Source organism: Gossypium hirsutum, chromosome D05 (assembly GCF_007990345.1).
Source record: "Gossypium hirsutum isolate 1008001.06 chromosome D05, Gossypium_hirsutum_v2.1, whole genome shotgun sequence".
In the NCBI taxonomy this organism is placed as follows: domain Eukaryota; kingdom Viridiplantae; phylum Streptophyta; class Magnoliopsida; order Malvales; family Malvaceae; genus Gossypium; species Gossypium hirsutum.
The window spans coordinates 65081031-65096831 of NC_053441.1; the positions used below are offsets into that span (position 1 = coordinate 65081031).

At 38.0% G+C, this 15801-nt stretch overlaps 1 long non-coding RNA gene across 6 annotated transcripts; it reads left to right on the plus strand.

Moving 5' to 3' along the window:
* Window positions 1–638: 638 nt before the first annotated feature.
* LOC107903438 (uncharacterized) lies at window positions 639–15592 on the plus strand. 6 transcript variants are annotated; one of them, XR_001685797.2, is made up of 5 exons: window positions 661–886; window positions 1127–1323; window positions 1451–1513; window positions 1596–1957; window positions 3637–3925. It is a non-coding gene; the product is annotated as an uncharacterized lncRNA (long non-coding RNA). The 6 variants fall into 6 exon arrangements; XR_005913210.1 differs by lacking the exon at window positions 3637–3925 and adding an exon at window positions 15290–15592 and having other exon boundaries at window positions 639–1323; XR_005913211.1 differs by lacking the exon at window positions 3637–3925 and adding an exon at window positions 11844–11877 and having other exon boundaries at window positions 639–1323.
* Window positions 15593–15801: the final 209 nt, after the last annotated feature.

Below are 15801 nucleotides of genomic sequence, written 5' to 3' on the forward strand. Positions count from 1 at the left end.
AATAAGTTAATTAATGATTCAAGTTTACCATACTAAAGCATCTTATTATTTTATTATTATTTTGCTTTGATTTTTTTTTTCAAATATATATGGTTTCAAATTTATGTGCTCTAACATGAAATTAGTTATACTATAACAATATTTTACTTTGACATGTTTAATTTTTAAATTTAACATCAAAAAATTTCACTTAAATCAACCTTTATAAACTGCTATTTTTGACATAATGTCTAGAATTATCAATAGCCCCTCCCCAATCCATAAATAGGAAGATAATGCGCTTCAACGCACTTGACCCACATCCTTTTATATTGACAACAATGCCCATGTAATCGAGTTAAGACTCAATCGTCAACATTAGTGAGTTTTTTTTTATTTTTTATTTTAAATATACTAATGCAGTTAAACTTTTTTCTACTATTCATATATAGGTGAATATTTGGTATACTGACAATGTATTTTTTTTTGAAATAAGTTTCAGATTGGGCTTTATTTTAAAATAAATAAATGTTACACATAATATCCTAGAAAAAACAACCAACGAGCCCAATTAAAAAAATTGAGCCCAGCAAAAGAAAACTAAAAGACAAAAATTGAAAAACCAAATCTCCTAGAGAAAAGAAAAAGGAAACAAAATCTGATTCTAATAAATGTTTACTATTCTACCTGCCCAATCAGTCTTAAAAGACTACAAACGTCTTATCTCTTCAATTTTATTTACTTTTCCAAGACGCTTGAGATTACTCTAGGGCTGCTGAAATAACTTGATGTCTGCCCTACTCTATACTCTCATCCCTTCATTTCTCGCTTTCTTCCTTCAATCTGGTGCTTTTGCCCTCTCAGTTTCTGCTTGGATTTCTGCCGCTTCAGGGACTCGTCCGATCAGGTAGGCTCCTCTACTACTCTTCAGCGCTTCATTTGCTAATATATGCACAAGGTTGTTTGCTAATCTTGGGATATGCTCAAACCTACACTCCTTGAATTTAAGCAAAAGTTGATGAATATCATGTAAATACGCACTAATCAATGATTTATCGGGGCTTTTTGTTTTACATTTTCTTATTATTGATAAAGAATCCCCTTCAATAATAACTTTTTCCCACTGCATGTTAACGCCGATCTGGAGGGCTTTCCGACACGCTATTGCTTCCGCCCCAAAGGCTGAGGGAACTCTTTGATGAACCTCTGTACATGATAGAAGAACTGAACCCTTCTTATCGCGGGCCACAACCCCAATAGCCGCTTTACTTTGTCTACCATCGTACGCTGCATCGAAATTGATTTTGACTACCTTGTCCACTGGCTTTGTCCATATTTTTACAGGTATGGAAGATTGCAACCTATTTTTACCAACTGCATCAAGATCTGAAATATAGCTATGAACAAATCTCCTTACTTCTTTTCCAGATTTACCATCTTTTTATGCAATCTATTGTTCCTGTCTCCCTAGATGGCCCATACTGCAACACAAAAGATTCGATGCTGAGGAGTCGAGCTTTGTGAGAAAACCCAGGTTAGCCACTGTAGAAACCCCATTTGATTGTCTTGCAAAAACCTATGAAAAGATAACTCTCTCCATACTGCTATTGTAGCAGGACATTCCCGGAAGAGATGGTCCATAGTTTCAGTTCCTGAACTACAGCGAGGACATACTGACGTGTTCGTCAGTCTTCTAAGTAGCATATTAGCTCGCGTAGCTAGAAAATTCCAAGATATCTTCCAAACTGTAATTTTAATTTTTGAAGGAAGATCAAGTAGCCATAGTTTTCTGTAGAAGTCCTTGTAGTCATTTTGTAAAGCATAAGCTTCAGGGTTATTTTCAATGCTTTGTAATAGTTTATAGGCGCTCCGTGTTGTGAACTCACCCGTCGCTTCAACGCTCCAAACTTGGAAATCTTCGTGCGGTGTTTCAGCTAGTGGGATACTGAGGATCTTCTCTGCTACATCCTCCAGAAAGGTATGCTCTACCAACTCTTGTTTCCATGTTCTGCTACTTGAATCAATTAGCTCTGCAACTTTACTATCATTCAAATTTGAACTTAAAACTGGTAATCTATCACGCGGTAAAACTGGAATCCAATAATCACGACTGATTGAAAATTTTGTACCTCGCCCCACCTTCCAACATAAGCCCTCTGCAAGGATGCCCTTAGTAGCCCAAATACTTTTCCATGTATACGATATATTATTCCCCAACTGTGAGTTTAAAAAATCAGCACTTGGAAAATATTTCGCTTTTAATACTTGCGCAACTAAAGAATTTGGATTGTTTATAATACGCCATCCTTGCTTAGCTAAAAGTGAAACATTAAATTGAGCCATATTTCTAAAGCCCAATCCACCATCTTCTTTAGGACGGCATAAGTACTTCCACTGACACCAATGAATACCTCTCCTACCATGCGTTTTTTGCCACCAAAATTTAGCAAAAGTATTCTCAAATTCTCCACAAGGAGTCTTTGGTAATAAGAAGCATGACATAGCGTACGTTGGAATGGCCTGTAACACCGATTTAATAAAGACTTCTTTACCCCCTTGAGATAACATTCTAGTACTCCACCCATCAATACTGGTAGCTATCTTTTCTTTTAAATGCTGAAAGGATTCTTTCTTTCGTCGACCAACCATGTTTGAAAGCCCTAGATATCGTTCTAAGTTTGTTGAGATCCTAACCCCCAATTTTGCCGAGACTTCATTCATTTTTTCTTCTGATGTATTGGTGCTGAAAAATATGGTAGACTTGTTGCAATTAACGCACTGTCCAGAACACTTTTAATATTCCTTCAAAATTTCCTTTAGTATACTGGCTCCCCTATCAGATGCTTCCCCAAACTACATACAATCATCTGCAAAGAGTAGATGTGAAATTTCTGGTCATCTTCTGCTTGCTTAAAGATGATAACCCCTCACTACAAATCTCATTAAAGATGATAACCCCTCACTACAAATCAGAAAAAGAAAGGGGCTCAGCGGATCTCCTTGATGTAAGCCTCGAGACGGTGAAAAAACTCTTCCACTTCTACCATTTGTATTAACTGCATAGGATGTTGTGGAAACACGTCATAATCAGCTTAACCCACTCTGGTGTGAAGCCCATTCGTAACATCACTTCCTTCAAGAATCCCCACTCAACCCTATCATAGGCTTTGCGCATGTCAAGTTTAACTGTCATGTATCCTTTTTTCCCTGTGCGCTTTTGCCGAAAAGTATGTAAGATCTCATTAGCTTGTATCACATTGTCTGTTATTAGCCTTCCCAGGACGAACACACTTTGAGCAGCATCAATGCATCTTCCAATAACTGCTTGTGGTCGAGTTGCAATTGTTTTTGCCATCATTTTGTAGATTACTGAACATAAACCGATAGGTCTGAAATTAACTATGCTAGTGCGATTTGGAATTTTTGGGATAAGCACAATGTCGGTATGATTTAAATTACCAAAACTTGTACCGTTATTTAAAATTTCCAAGCAAAGATTCGTTATTTCCTTATCTACGATATGCCAGAATTTCTGAAAGAAAATGGCTGGAATACCATCATTGATTAATTAATAAAATTACATATTTTATGTAATTAATTTGGTATATTTATGAGAATGCACCACTGGTTTTGCCATATTTATTGAATTTTGTGCAGGAATGTAATTTGGGGACTAAATAGAAGAAAAAGTGAACAATTGGGCCAAATTAAAGAAAGAAGCAAAGGAGGGCCAAAGTAGAATTTTTCCTATTTTTAAGTAGCTGAAAAATTTGTTGATTTGGTGGGGGAGATTATTTTGGGATATTTTTGGTCATGGAATATTTTTTTCTTTAATTTCCTATGACTAGTTGGTTTGTAATTTAGTAAATCCTTTAGTATAAATAGTGCTTGTATTGTTCATCATTTCATCAATCAATAAAAAACTATTTTAGCTTTTGTCTTTCAATTCTCTCCTTTCTAACGTAGCATTTGTTATTTCTTAGCTTGTTTTCCTTCAATTTTCATTAGTTCCAGTAGTCTACTATCTATTTCACCTTTATTTTCAACTTTTCATAAATTTATTTATTGTCTTTAGTTTCTTTAACTTTTAATTCCTAAAAATTTCTAGCTTTTACTACTTTCCATTTACAACTTTTTTTTCAAATTCTCTTTTTCAACCACCTCCGTACTTAATCACATCACCCATCTTTTCACCTTTTCTACCTTATTTAATTTATCAAATATCAACATGTCCCAAACCTTAGCCAACTAAACTCATTTTTAGCTTTAGGCCGAAATTAGCCTCGTCAAAACCCATGAGTTACGAACCCGAGCCATTTAACTCCTAAAATTCCAGTACTTATTACTTCTCCGGATTAAGAGTATGATTTTGTCAACTCATAAAGTCAGATCAACACTAAGTCAAAAAAGACGTCGTTTGATTTAGTGTGGTTAGACGTACAGTTGGAATTCCGAAAGGAACGTTTCTAATCGGTTTTCTGTGAACACATTAGCGTGCCAAGTGGAGATTGCTGTTTGGTTCTGTCAAAGGAAGTAGTAACCGGATTTAAATGTTTGACGCGGTTGAGGGCATTGGTTCGAGCTAGGCTCTTCTAGAACGCAAAGCTGCCGGAGTTCTAAATCACGAACGTTTCGTGGTTGTTCGATCGGTAAGAGTTAGTTATTGGACGTTCCATAACTAATTTACACAAGGAAGAGTTGGTGTCTGAGGCGTCCTTGGTAGCTATAACTAGCTTATTGGAAAAAAAGGAGTTCATCCAATTTCGAGGATCGGTTCAAAGACGAGGAAAATTCGCGCCTAAAGCTGAGCTCATTCTAATTAATTCTTCTTAATATTTATTTCACGGTTTTTATTATTCTGTTTTCAACTTTTACTTTTGACATTATTTTTCTGTTAATTTTAGGTTTTCAAATTTTTATCCCCCCGAACGTCTTGGGCACGACAGCTGCCCCGACAAAAATTTGGTCAAGAGAGGAACAATTTGCAGTAAACCAGTCTCTGAGGGATCGACCCTACTCCCTATACTGCATAATTTGCAAACTAAGGCGTAGGTTTATATTGGTGGATTCGACAACCATCAGTTTTGGCACCGTTGCCGGGGATTGGCAACACTTATAATTGTTTAAATCATCTTCATGATCAGGTCTTCATCTGGAGATCTCGAATACGACCCAGAGATCGAAAAATCAGCACGAGCACGACGTAAAGAGACGGAAGTTCTTAACCGTGTAGCAGCAATTGAACGTGGAAAACAAGTCGAAGTGGTTGAACCTGAGTCTAAACCTCTTCCTGCAACAAAAGAAGTAGAAGACAACCTCGGCGAACCAGAAAGGATGGCAAACTGAACCATTCGACAACTAGCCGCTGCTCCCAACGAGCAAACACCGTTATGCATCAACTATCCAATCGGAGAAACCCCATTCGAATTGAAGTCAGGCCTGATCCACCTTTTGCCCACTTTTTGAGGCTTGGAGAATGAGAATCCACATACCCACTTGAGAGAATTCCACATGGTTTGCTCAAGCATGAAACCACAGGAAGTAACCGAAGATGAAATTAAACTTCGGGCCTTTCCTTTTTCTTTAGTTGATACAGCAAAAGAATGGTTATTTTACTTACCCCTGGTTCTATTACAACGTGGGATGACTTATCTCGTGTTTTTCTTGACAGATTTTTCCCAGCATCGCGAGCAGCTGAACTTAGGAGAGACATAGTGGGAATTCGCCAAATGGAGAGTGAATTGCTTTACGACTATTGGGAGCGGTACAAAAAACTGTGTGCAAGTTGTCCTCAACACGGTTTGACCAAACAATCACTTCTTCAATATTTCTACGAGGGTTTGCTCCCTATGGAAATGAAAATGATTGACGCAGCTAGTGGAGGGGCGCTTGTCAATATGACTCCTCAAAAGGCAAGAGAATTGATATCCACCATGGCGGCAAATTCTCAACAGTATCGGCCAAATTCAGAACCCACAAGACGGGTTAATGGGGTAAACGTTTCATCCTTAGAAGATAAATTGGATAAGCTCACTAATGTTGTTCAATCTATGCTTACAGAAAAGAAGAATCAGACCCAATTGTGTGGGGTATGTACTACATTTGAACATCCGACGGATTTGTGCCCAATCCTTAACGAAAATTCAACGGCACATGTCGACGCTGTCGGAGGTTTTTCGGGACCTCCACAAAGACGCTATGATCCTTTCTCCAACAGTTACAATCCTGGGTGGAAGGATCATCCCAACTTGAGTTACGGAGCTAATCCCCGATATAATCCATCGTTCCAGTCAAGACCACCGCAACTGCCACCCAAGCCGAGCACATCTCTAGAAGCTATTGTGGAAAGACTTGCCGTCGATGTTGCGAAGTACCAACAGAGGACAGATGCATCAATACAGGAGTTAACTAATCAAGTTAGTAAAATCTCGATGGCAGTTAATCGATTGGAATCTCAAGGTAAATTACCTTCCCAGACAGAGCCTAATCCTCGGCAGAATGCAAGTGCAATAACTATTCGTAGCGGAAAAGTCCTGGAAACAGTTCCAGACAAAAGTCATGGGCAAGACAACGAACGGGAAAAACAGATCTCTGATCCAAAAGCCAGACCGAAATCAGAAATTCAGAAACCAGTTGTGGTGCCACCTCTTTTTCTAGGGAGACTCTCGAAGGATAAGAAAGAAAAGGAGGAAAAAGAAATCCTCAAAACGTTCAGGAAGGTGAAGGTAAATATTCCTTTGCTCGACGCTATCAAGCAAATCCCTCGTTATGCGAAATTTCTCAAGGAATTGTGCACTAGCAAAAGGAGGTTAATAGGTAACGAAAGAGTAAATGTGGGAGAAAATGTCTCCGCGGTACTGCAAAAGAAAGTTCCGCCTAAATACAAGGACCAAGGTATGTTTGCTATTTCTTGTGAGATAGGTAACGTAGGCATTAAGAAAGCCATGTGTGATTTAGGGGCGCTTCCATTAATGTTATGCCTTATCCTATTTATAAGTTGATTAACGCGGGTCCTCTGAAAAAGACAAGAATAATAATCCAGTTGGCGGACAGGTCAGTCATCTATCCCGAAGGGTTGCTTGAAGACGTCCTTGTTAAAGTTAATGAATTAGTTTTCCCTGCAGATTTCTACATTATTAATATGGAGGATGATAACTCAACTAATTCGTCTGATATTTTGCTTAGAAGGCCATTTTTAAGTACCGCAAGCGCAAAAATTGATGTTCAGAGTGGAACATTGACAATGGAGTTTGATGGCGAAATCGTGAAATTCAATGTCTACGAAGCCATGAGTCATCCTAACTCATTGTCAAATATTTCCAGTATCGATAGTATAGATTGTTTAACTCAAAATTATTCTGAATATCATGACTTTGATGAATTGGAAACTGTCTTTTACAGAAGCATTGACATGGATGTATTGAGTCGTCTCGAGGAGTTAGCAGTTATAGAAGATCCGTTGCGAGAAATTGTCAAACACTTGGAGACTCAACCATCGTCGACGAGTCGAGGTAACCATCTTGAACTATTACCTTCCCAAGTTAAAATGTTGCCTTCGATTTTGCAGCCACCAACCTTGGAGCTCAAAGCGTTACCAGACCACCTCAAGTATGTCTTTTTGGGAGAGAAAGACACCCTACCGGTAATAGTGTCAAATAGACTAACCAAAGACGATGAGGAAAGTCTAATTCGAGTTCTGAAGGAATATAAGGAAGCTATTGGTTGGACAATAGCCGACATAAAAGGGCTAAGTCCATCCACCTGTATGCACAGAATTTCCATTGAAGATAGCACGAAACCAAAGAGAGATGCTCAGAGGCGCCTTAATCCACCCATGACGGAGGTAGTAAAGAAGGAGATCCAGAAAATGTTGGATGCTGGAATGATATACCCGATCTCTGACAGTGATTGGGTTAGCCCAGTTCATGTTGTGCCCAAGAAAACTGGCGTGATAGTGGTGCAAAATTCATCAGGAGAGCTAGTTCCTACCCGAGTCCAGAATGGATGGAGGGTTTGCATCGATTACAGAAAGTTGAATGCAGCTACCCGGAAGGACCATTTCCCACTTCCCTTCATCGATCAAATGCTCGAGCGATTAGCTGGTAAGACTCATTATTGTTGTCTCGATGGATATTCAGGATTTTTCCAAATTCCAGTGGCGCCTGAGGATCAAGACAAAAGAACTTTCACGTGCCCATTTGGAACGTTTGCGTATAGACGAATGCTGTTTGGACTCTGTAATGCTCCGGCCACCTTCCAGAGATGCATGGTAAGCATATTCTCTGATTACGTCGAGAAAATCATTGAAGTCTTCATGGATGACTTCACGGTGTACGGTAACTCTTTTAATGAATGTCTCGATAATCTTGCTAAGATATTACAAAGATGCCTAGAATTTAATCTTGTTTTAAACTATGAAAAATGCCACTTCATGGTTGACAAATGATTGATTTTAGGTCATATAGTTTCCTCGGAAGGTATTGAGGTCGATAAAGCAAAAACGGATATTATTAACTCATTACCTTATCCCACATCTGTGAGGGAAATTCGTTCGTTTCTTGGACATGCAGGATTTTACAGATGATTCATAAAAGACTTCTCGAAGATCGCGCAACCGCTTTGCAGTCTGTTACAAAAGGATAAAAAATTTAAATTTGACCAGACTTGTAAAGATGCATTTGACATACTGAAGCAGAAATTGGTCTCTGCCCCCATAGTGTAACCACCGAATTGGAACTTCCCGTTTGAAATCATGTGTGATGCAAGTGATCGAAGTGTGGGAGCTGTTCTTGGCCAAAGAATAGAGAAAGAGCCTCATGTTATCTATTACGCTTCGAAAACCTTGGATGCTGCCCAAAGCAATTACACAACCACCGAGAAAAATTATTAGCTGTTGTGTTTGCTTTAGATAAATTTAGATCTTACCTGTTGGGAACTAAAGTAATTATCTTTTCTGATCATGCAGCTTTAAAGTATTTAATAGGGAAGAAGGAGGCAAAACCTCGACTGATCAGGTGGATTCTACTCCTACAAGAATTTGATTTTGAAATTCGGGATAAGAAGGGATGCGAAAACTTAGTAGCTGACCATCTGAGTCGATTACCGATTCCAACAGATAACACACCATTGAAAGACAACTTCCCAGATGAAAACTTGTTTTCAGCAAATGCGGTTCATCCTTGGTACGCAGACATAGTAAACTATCTCGTCACAGGTACTATACCTTCAGAATTACCTAGGTCCAGGAAAGATAAGATTAAAAAGGATGCTCGATATTACATTTGGGACGATCCTTACTTATGGAAGCATTGCTCCGATCAGGTAATTCGACGGTGTGTAGCAGAAACAGAGGTACAGTCTATCTTAACTTTTTGTCATTTTTATGCATGTGGAGGACACTTTGGACCTAAACGCACCGCACATAAAATTCTTGAGTGTGGACTATTTTCGCCAAGTATATTTCGTGACGCCTTCTTATTCTGTAAAACCTGTGAAAAATGTCAAAAAGTCGGTAATCTTAGCCGTCGAAATGAGGTGCCCCTTACTTCTATCCATATTTGCGAAATTTTCGATGTGTGGGGCATCGATTTTATGGGTCCTTTTATTTCTTCTTTCGGTAATTTCTATATACTCTTAGCTGTTGATTACGTTTCTAAGCGGATAGAGGCAAAGGCTACTCGCAATGATAATGCTAAGACTGTGGTTGACTTTCTTAAAAGTTCTATCTTTTCCAGGTATGGCACCCCACGAGCATTAATCAGCAACAGAGGAACTCATTTCTGCAATAAACTCGTAAGTGCACTTATGGAGAAGTATGGAGTGACTCAACGAATTTCTACTGCCTACCATCCACAAACAAACGGACAAGCTGAAGTGTCAAATCGAGAAATCAAGTCCATATTGGAGAAGACTGTTAAACCTAACAGAAAGGATTGGAGCTTGAGACTAAACGACGCACTTTGGGCTTATAGGACAGCTTACAAGGGACCAATAGGCATGTCACCTTATCGACTTGTTTTTGGTAAACCGTGCCATCTCCCGGTCGAATTAGAGCATAAAACATTTTGGGCAGTTAAGCAGTGTAATATGGAGATGGAGACCGCAGGAAGAGCTCGAAAGTTGGACATTCTGGAACTCGAGGAAATTAGAAACGATGCATATGAAAATGCTCGAGTTTATAAAGAAAAGACGAAGGCATTCCACGATAAGATGATCACTAGGAAGCAGTTTTCAATAGGACAAAAAGTTCTCCTATACGACTCCACCTTAAAAATTTTCGCTGGTAAGCTTCGATCCAAATGGATAGGTCCATTTACTATCACTAATCTATTCTCAAATGGTGCAGTGGAAATTCAAAGCGAAGAAACCCGAAAGTGCTTTAAGGTGAATGGTCAACGACTGAAACCCTTCTACGAGAATTTTCAAATACACACAGTTGAGGAGATTGTTCTCGAAGAGCCCAAAACTTGAATAACACAGGTCGTCGAGCTAAACGACATTAAACAAAGCGCTGTTGGGAGGCAACCCAAATTTTCTTTTCCTTTATGCAAATAAAATTTTTGGTAAAATGGAAAATGGAAATGCATGTCAAGGATTAGTTCTGTCTAAGTAAAGACTTGGTACTTAAGTATGTCCATTGTGACTCACCTCTCTTTCCTGGGAACTTACTTGGTGCATTTATCACGACTGTTTTACCAAATCTCGTAATCTTGGTTTTTAATAATTTATTTCTTGAGTTTATAACTTAGCTAATAAATTTGAAAAAAAAACATTTTAATTTTCCTATTATTATTATTATTATTATTTATTTTTACTATTTTATTTTTGCAGGAAAACATTCCAAGACAAAATTAAATTCCACATGTCAACCCACAAAATTCTTTTTTTCAGTTAAGGCCCACTCTACCTACGAGACCATCCTCCACGACGTTGAAATACATGGGAAATTTATTTTTCTTCTTTTGTCTACTTAATTTTACCTTATATCCTTTAATATTACATTGGGACAATGTAAAATAAGTAGGGGGGAGGGAAACATAAATTGGTTCTAATTGCTTATCTGTCATCGCTATTTTTGCATGTTTTCGGTAAAAGGTAAATTTTTCTTTTAATTGGGATGGTACACTTATGGTTTGACTGATTTAGCTATTTAATTCTTTACACATGAAACTTTTCAATAATCTAGACTTAGTAGGTAAGAAATTTTTGGAATTATGAGTTTGCTTGATTGCCTACCTTTTATCATATGTTTTTATTTTTCTGTTCAAAAAAAAAAACTCCTCTGATACAAATGTTAAGAGTGACAATTGGGGTTGTGCATCGGGCTGAGTAACTGGAACGTGGTGCTTGGGTTGTCATCACATCTCGCGTAAAAAGGTTCGTGTGGCTATCCAATTTATTTGCACTCACTCCGCTGACAAGTTATTATGAGTAGGGCGAAATAACCTGCTTAGAAACGTCCGAATTGAGTAACCGGAACATGGTGCTTGGGTTGTCATCATGTCTCGCGTCAAAAAATTCGATAATGTCCTAAGTACAAAAATAAATAAATAAAATAATAAAATGAAAGGTAAGTCTATCAAGCTCTCATAAATTCTGAAATATATTTACTTACTGCTTAGGCTAGGTTATTTGAGTTGTTAATGTGCTAGGATTGAATTGTTGAATTGTGCAAACCATGAGTATCAAGTCCTATTTTGGAGAAATTTTTTCCTTTTGCAGATACATACAAAATGCTCGAGGACTAGCATAAGCTAAGTAGGGGGAATTGATTAAATACTAAAATTACATATTTTATGTATTTAATTTGGTATATTTATGAGAATGCACCACTAATTTTGCCATATTTATTGAATTTTGTGCAGGAATGTAATTTGGGGACTAAATAGAAGAAAAAGGGAACAATTGGGCCAAATTAAAGAAAGAAGCAAAGAAGGACGGCCAAAGTAGAATTTTTCCTATTTTTAATTAGCTGAAAATTTTGTTGATTTAGAGGGGGAGATTATTTTGGGATATTTTTGGTCATGGAATATTTTTTTCCTTAATTTCCTATGACTAGTAGGTTCCTAATTTAGTAAATCCTCTAGTATAAATAGTGCTTGTATTGTTCATCATTTAATCAATCAATCAAAAAAATATTTTAGCTTTTGTCTTTCAATTCTCTCCTTTCTCACGTAGCATTTGTTATTTCTTAGCTTGTTTTCCTTCAATTTTCATTAGTTCCAGTAGCCTACCATCCATTTCACCTTTATTTTCAACTTTTCATAAATTTATTTATTGTCTTTAGTTTCTTTAACTTTTAATTCCTAAAAACTTCCAGCTTTTACTACTTTCTATTTACAACTTTTTTTTCAAATTCTCTTTTTCAACCACCCCCATACTTAATCACATCACCCATCTTTTCACCTTTTCTACCTTATTTAATTTATCAAATACCAACATGTCCCAAACCTTCGCCAACTAAACCCATTTTCAGCTTTAGGCCGAAATTAGCCTCGTCAAAACCCGTGAGTTACGAACCCGAGCCATTTAACTCCTAAAATTCCAGTACTTATTACTTCTCCGGATTAAGAGTATGATTTTGTCAACTCATAAAGTCAGATCAACACTAAGTCAAAAAAGACGTCGTTTGATTTAGTGTGGTTAGACGTACAGTTGGAATTCCGAAAGGAACGTTTCTAATCGGTTTTCTGTGAACACATTGGCGTGCCAAGTGGAGATTGCTGTTTGGTTCTGTCAAGGGAAGTAGTAACCGGATTTAAATGTTTCACACGGTTGAGGTCATTGGTTCGAGCTAGGCTCTTCTAGAACGCAAAGCTGCCGGAGTTCTAAATCACGAACGTTTCGTGGTTGTTCGATCGGTAAGAGTTAGTTATTGGACGTTCCATAACTAATTTACACAAGGAAGAGTTGGTGTCCGAGGCGTCCTTGGTAGCTATAACTAGCTTATTGGAAAAAAAAGAGTTCATCCAATTTCGAGGATCGGTTCAAAGACGAGGAAAATTCGCGCCTAAAGCTGAGCTCATTCTAATTAATTCTTCTTAATATTTATTTCACAGTTTTTATTATTCTGTTTTCAACTTTTACTTTTGAAATTATTTTTCTGTTAATTTCAAGTTTTCAAAATTTTATCCCCCCGAACGTCTTAGGCACGACAGCTGCCCCGACAAAAATCTGGTTAAGAGAGGAACAATTTGCAGTAAACCAGTCTCTGAGGGATCGACCCTACTTCCTATACTGCATAATTTACAAACTAAGGCGTAGGTTTATATTGGTGGATTCGACAACCATCAATCATATCCTGGAGCTTTTGTTGGTCCCATTTCCTTTAATGCCGCATACAATTCTTCTGCTGTAAAGGTTAATATTAGCTCTCTATTGATATCAGATGAAATATTTTCCTTTATTCCCGATAGGAGATATGAACATTCCGCCCTTCCTTTTGTCGTGAAAAGTTCCTGAAAATAGGAGGTGTCCACATCATTAATCTCACTTTCCTCAGTTGCTTCTCCGCCCACAGATTTCTCCAATTTGGATATTGAATTTATACGTCTTCTAGAAGTAGCAAACCTGTGAAAAAAAACTGTATTTTTATCACCCACTTTCAGCCAATTTGCCCTTGCTCTTTGTTCCCAATATATTTCATCCTTATCAATTTCCATATTTAGGTGGATCTTAGTGTCTACAATGTCTGCCATTGTGTTGTCATTCCTTTCTTTCCCCATTAACACTTCCAGCTGCTTTGTTAACTTTTTCTTTAGCCCCTCCCAACCTTTCTTAATCCTTCTCGCCCAATCTAATAAATCTGCTTGCAACTTTCCAAGTTTCTCAGCTACTGGGCCTGTTCTTGACTCCCTAGATTCTTTAATTATTTTTTCACAAGTATCCTCCATCAACCACCACGCTTCAAATTTAAATTTTGAATTGCCATTATGAATGCTTTCGCCATCTGTGTTAATTAGAAGTGGGCAGTGGTCTGACATTGTGTGGGGTAGATGGTTAACTCTACCTGCTGGGAAAAGGAGCCTCCATTTATCATTTACCACCCCCTATCAAGTCTTTCTCTAATATTTGTCTCTGGTAAATTTCCCCTTTCCCATGTAAACCATACTCCCGAAAAACCCAAATCTTCTAAATGGCAATTCTCTAAGACCTCTCGAAATGCCTTCATTCTGTTCTCTTCCCTTGGGGCACCCCTACATTTCTCAAAAGAATACATGATCTCATTGAAGTCACCACTTACCAACCATGGGTGGCTGTTATCTTGCCCCAGATTTATCAGCAAATCCCACGAATCACTCTTATTGTGGACATATGGAGAGCCATAGAAACCTGTAAATCTCCACTCTTTGTTACCCTATTCCTCTTCAACCAGAACATCAATGTGATTCCTAGAAAAACTTCGTAAACTTACTTTGGTGTCACCTTTCCATGCTAAGCATAATCCTCCTTTCGAACCTTGTGCTTCTATATCAATACCATTCATAAAACCGCATCTCTGTCTGATTTTTTCCATCCTCTGTCTATCAACTTTGGTCTTCATTAAGAAGACCATTTGGGGATTGTGCTGCTTGAGAAAGTAACGCAGCCTTCTTCCAGCTCGTGGACTCCCCAATCCACGAACATTCCAGCTGATGGTTGTTTTCATTGCGTCCGGTCGGCTTGCCTATTAGCAGCCGCCGATATCAATAAATCTTGAACTTCAATTTGCTCATTAGTGTCTGTCACCATTTCCACAGGGCCTTTGTAGTAGTCTGAAGTATCCTGTTTCAACCTTTTAATTCCATCTCTGTCTCCTTTTCCTGTATGATCGCTGGTAAAATCTGCATCAATGGGCTTCCTCTTCCTCGTATTATTTCCAGCTTTTGTCGTTGTTGTGCCATGTTGAATGCTTATCCATTTTGCTTGTTTCTCTTGATTTGGATTTTGGCTCTTCTCTCTATTACAATTACTCACCTTCTCACCTTCCCCTTGTCTCCAAATACCTGCATATTCTTTTAGCATCTTCCCCCTTTCCTTTAAATTCACCTTCTCAGCTTCCTCTACCTCCAAAATACCTTCCTGTTCTTCTGGCATCTCCTCCCCTTCTTTTAATTTCAAATTCTCTTGCGGGCCTCCTCTTCATTGCTTCCTTTCTCAGCACATTTAATACTATTGGGTGAAATTCTCTCTTCTCCGATATAAGAACTCTGAACCCCCGTCTGTTTCTTCAAACTATTAAATTTCACACTTTCTTTTCCAATTAATCTTGATTCTGCTTTTAAGGCCACAGAATAAGGAGGATTTTCACTGATTTTATTTTTTCTTGCAGGTAATAGCTGGGTGCAATTACTCATCCCATGCCCCATTCTTCCGCATTCAAAATAGAATATTGGCAAGTTTTCATACTTGAAGGGTATCCAAACTTTACTAACATAAGCATTAGAAACAAAAATACCTCTTCTAAGTGGTCTTTGAACATCCAATTTAACTCAGAGTCGGCAGAAATCTTCACTAATTTCAGATCTGAGGACCCTACCAAACGTAGAACCAATGGCATGCAATAGATCTTTCTTGTTGAACTCTGGGAAACACGACTCAATTTTTATCCAAAACGGGGATGAAGTTAACTTTATCTGATCTCTTTCCACCGCTTGGCGTAACCTGTCAAATAAAATTAAGTTTTTACGAAAGAGCCAAGGTCTCCCCTCCAAAATCAACTCCAGATCTTCTACCATCTCAAAAATTATTAGAAATAAGTTTTGTCCCACCAATCTGATTTCAAACTTTTTCCTTGTCTTCCATAAACTTTTCATATGAGCCCTAAAACTATCTGGGTTATAT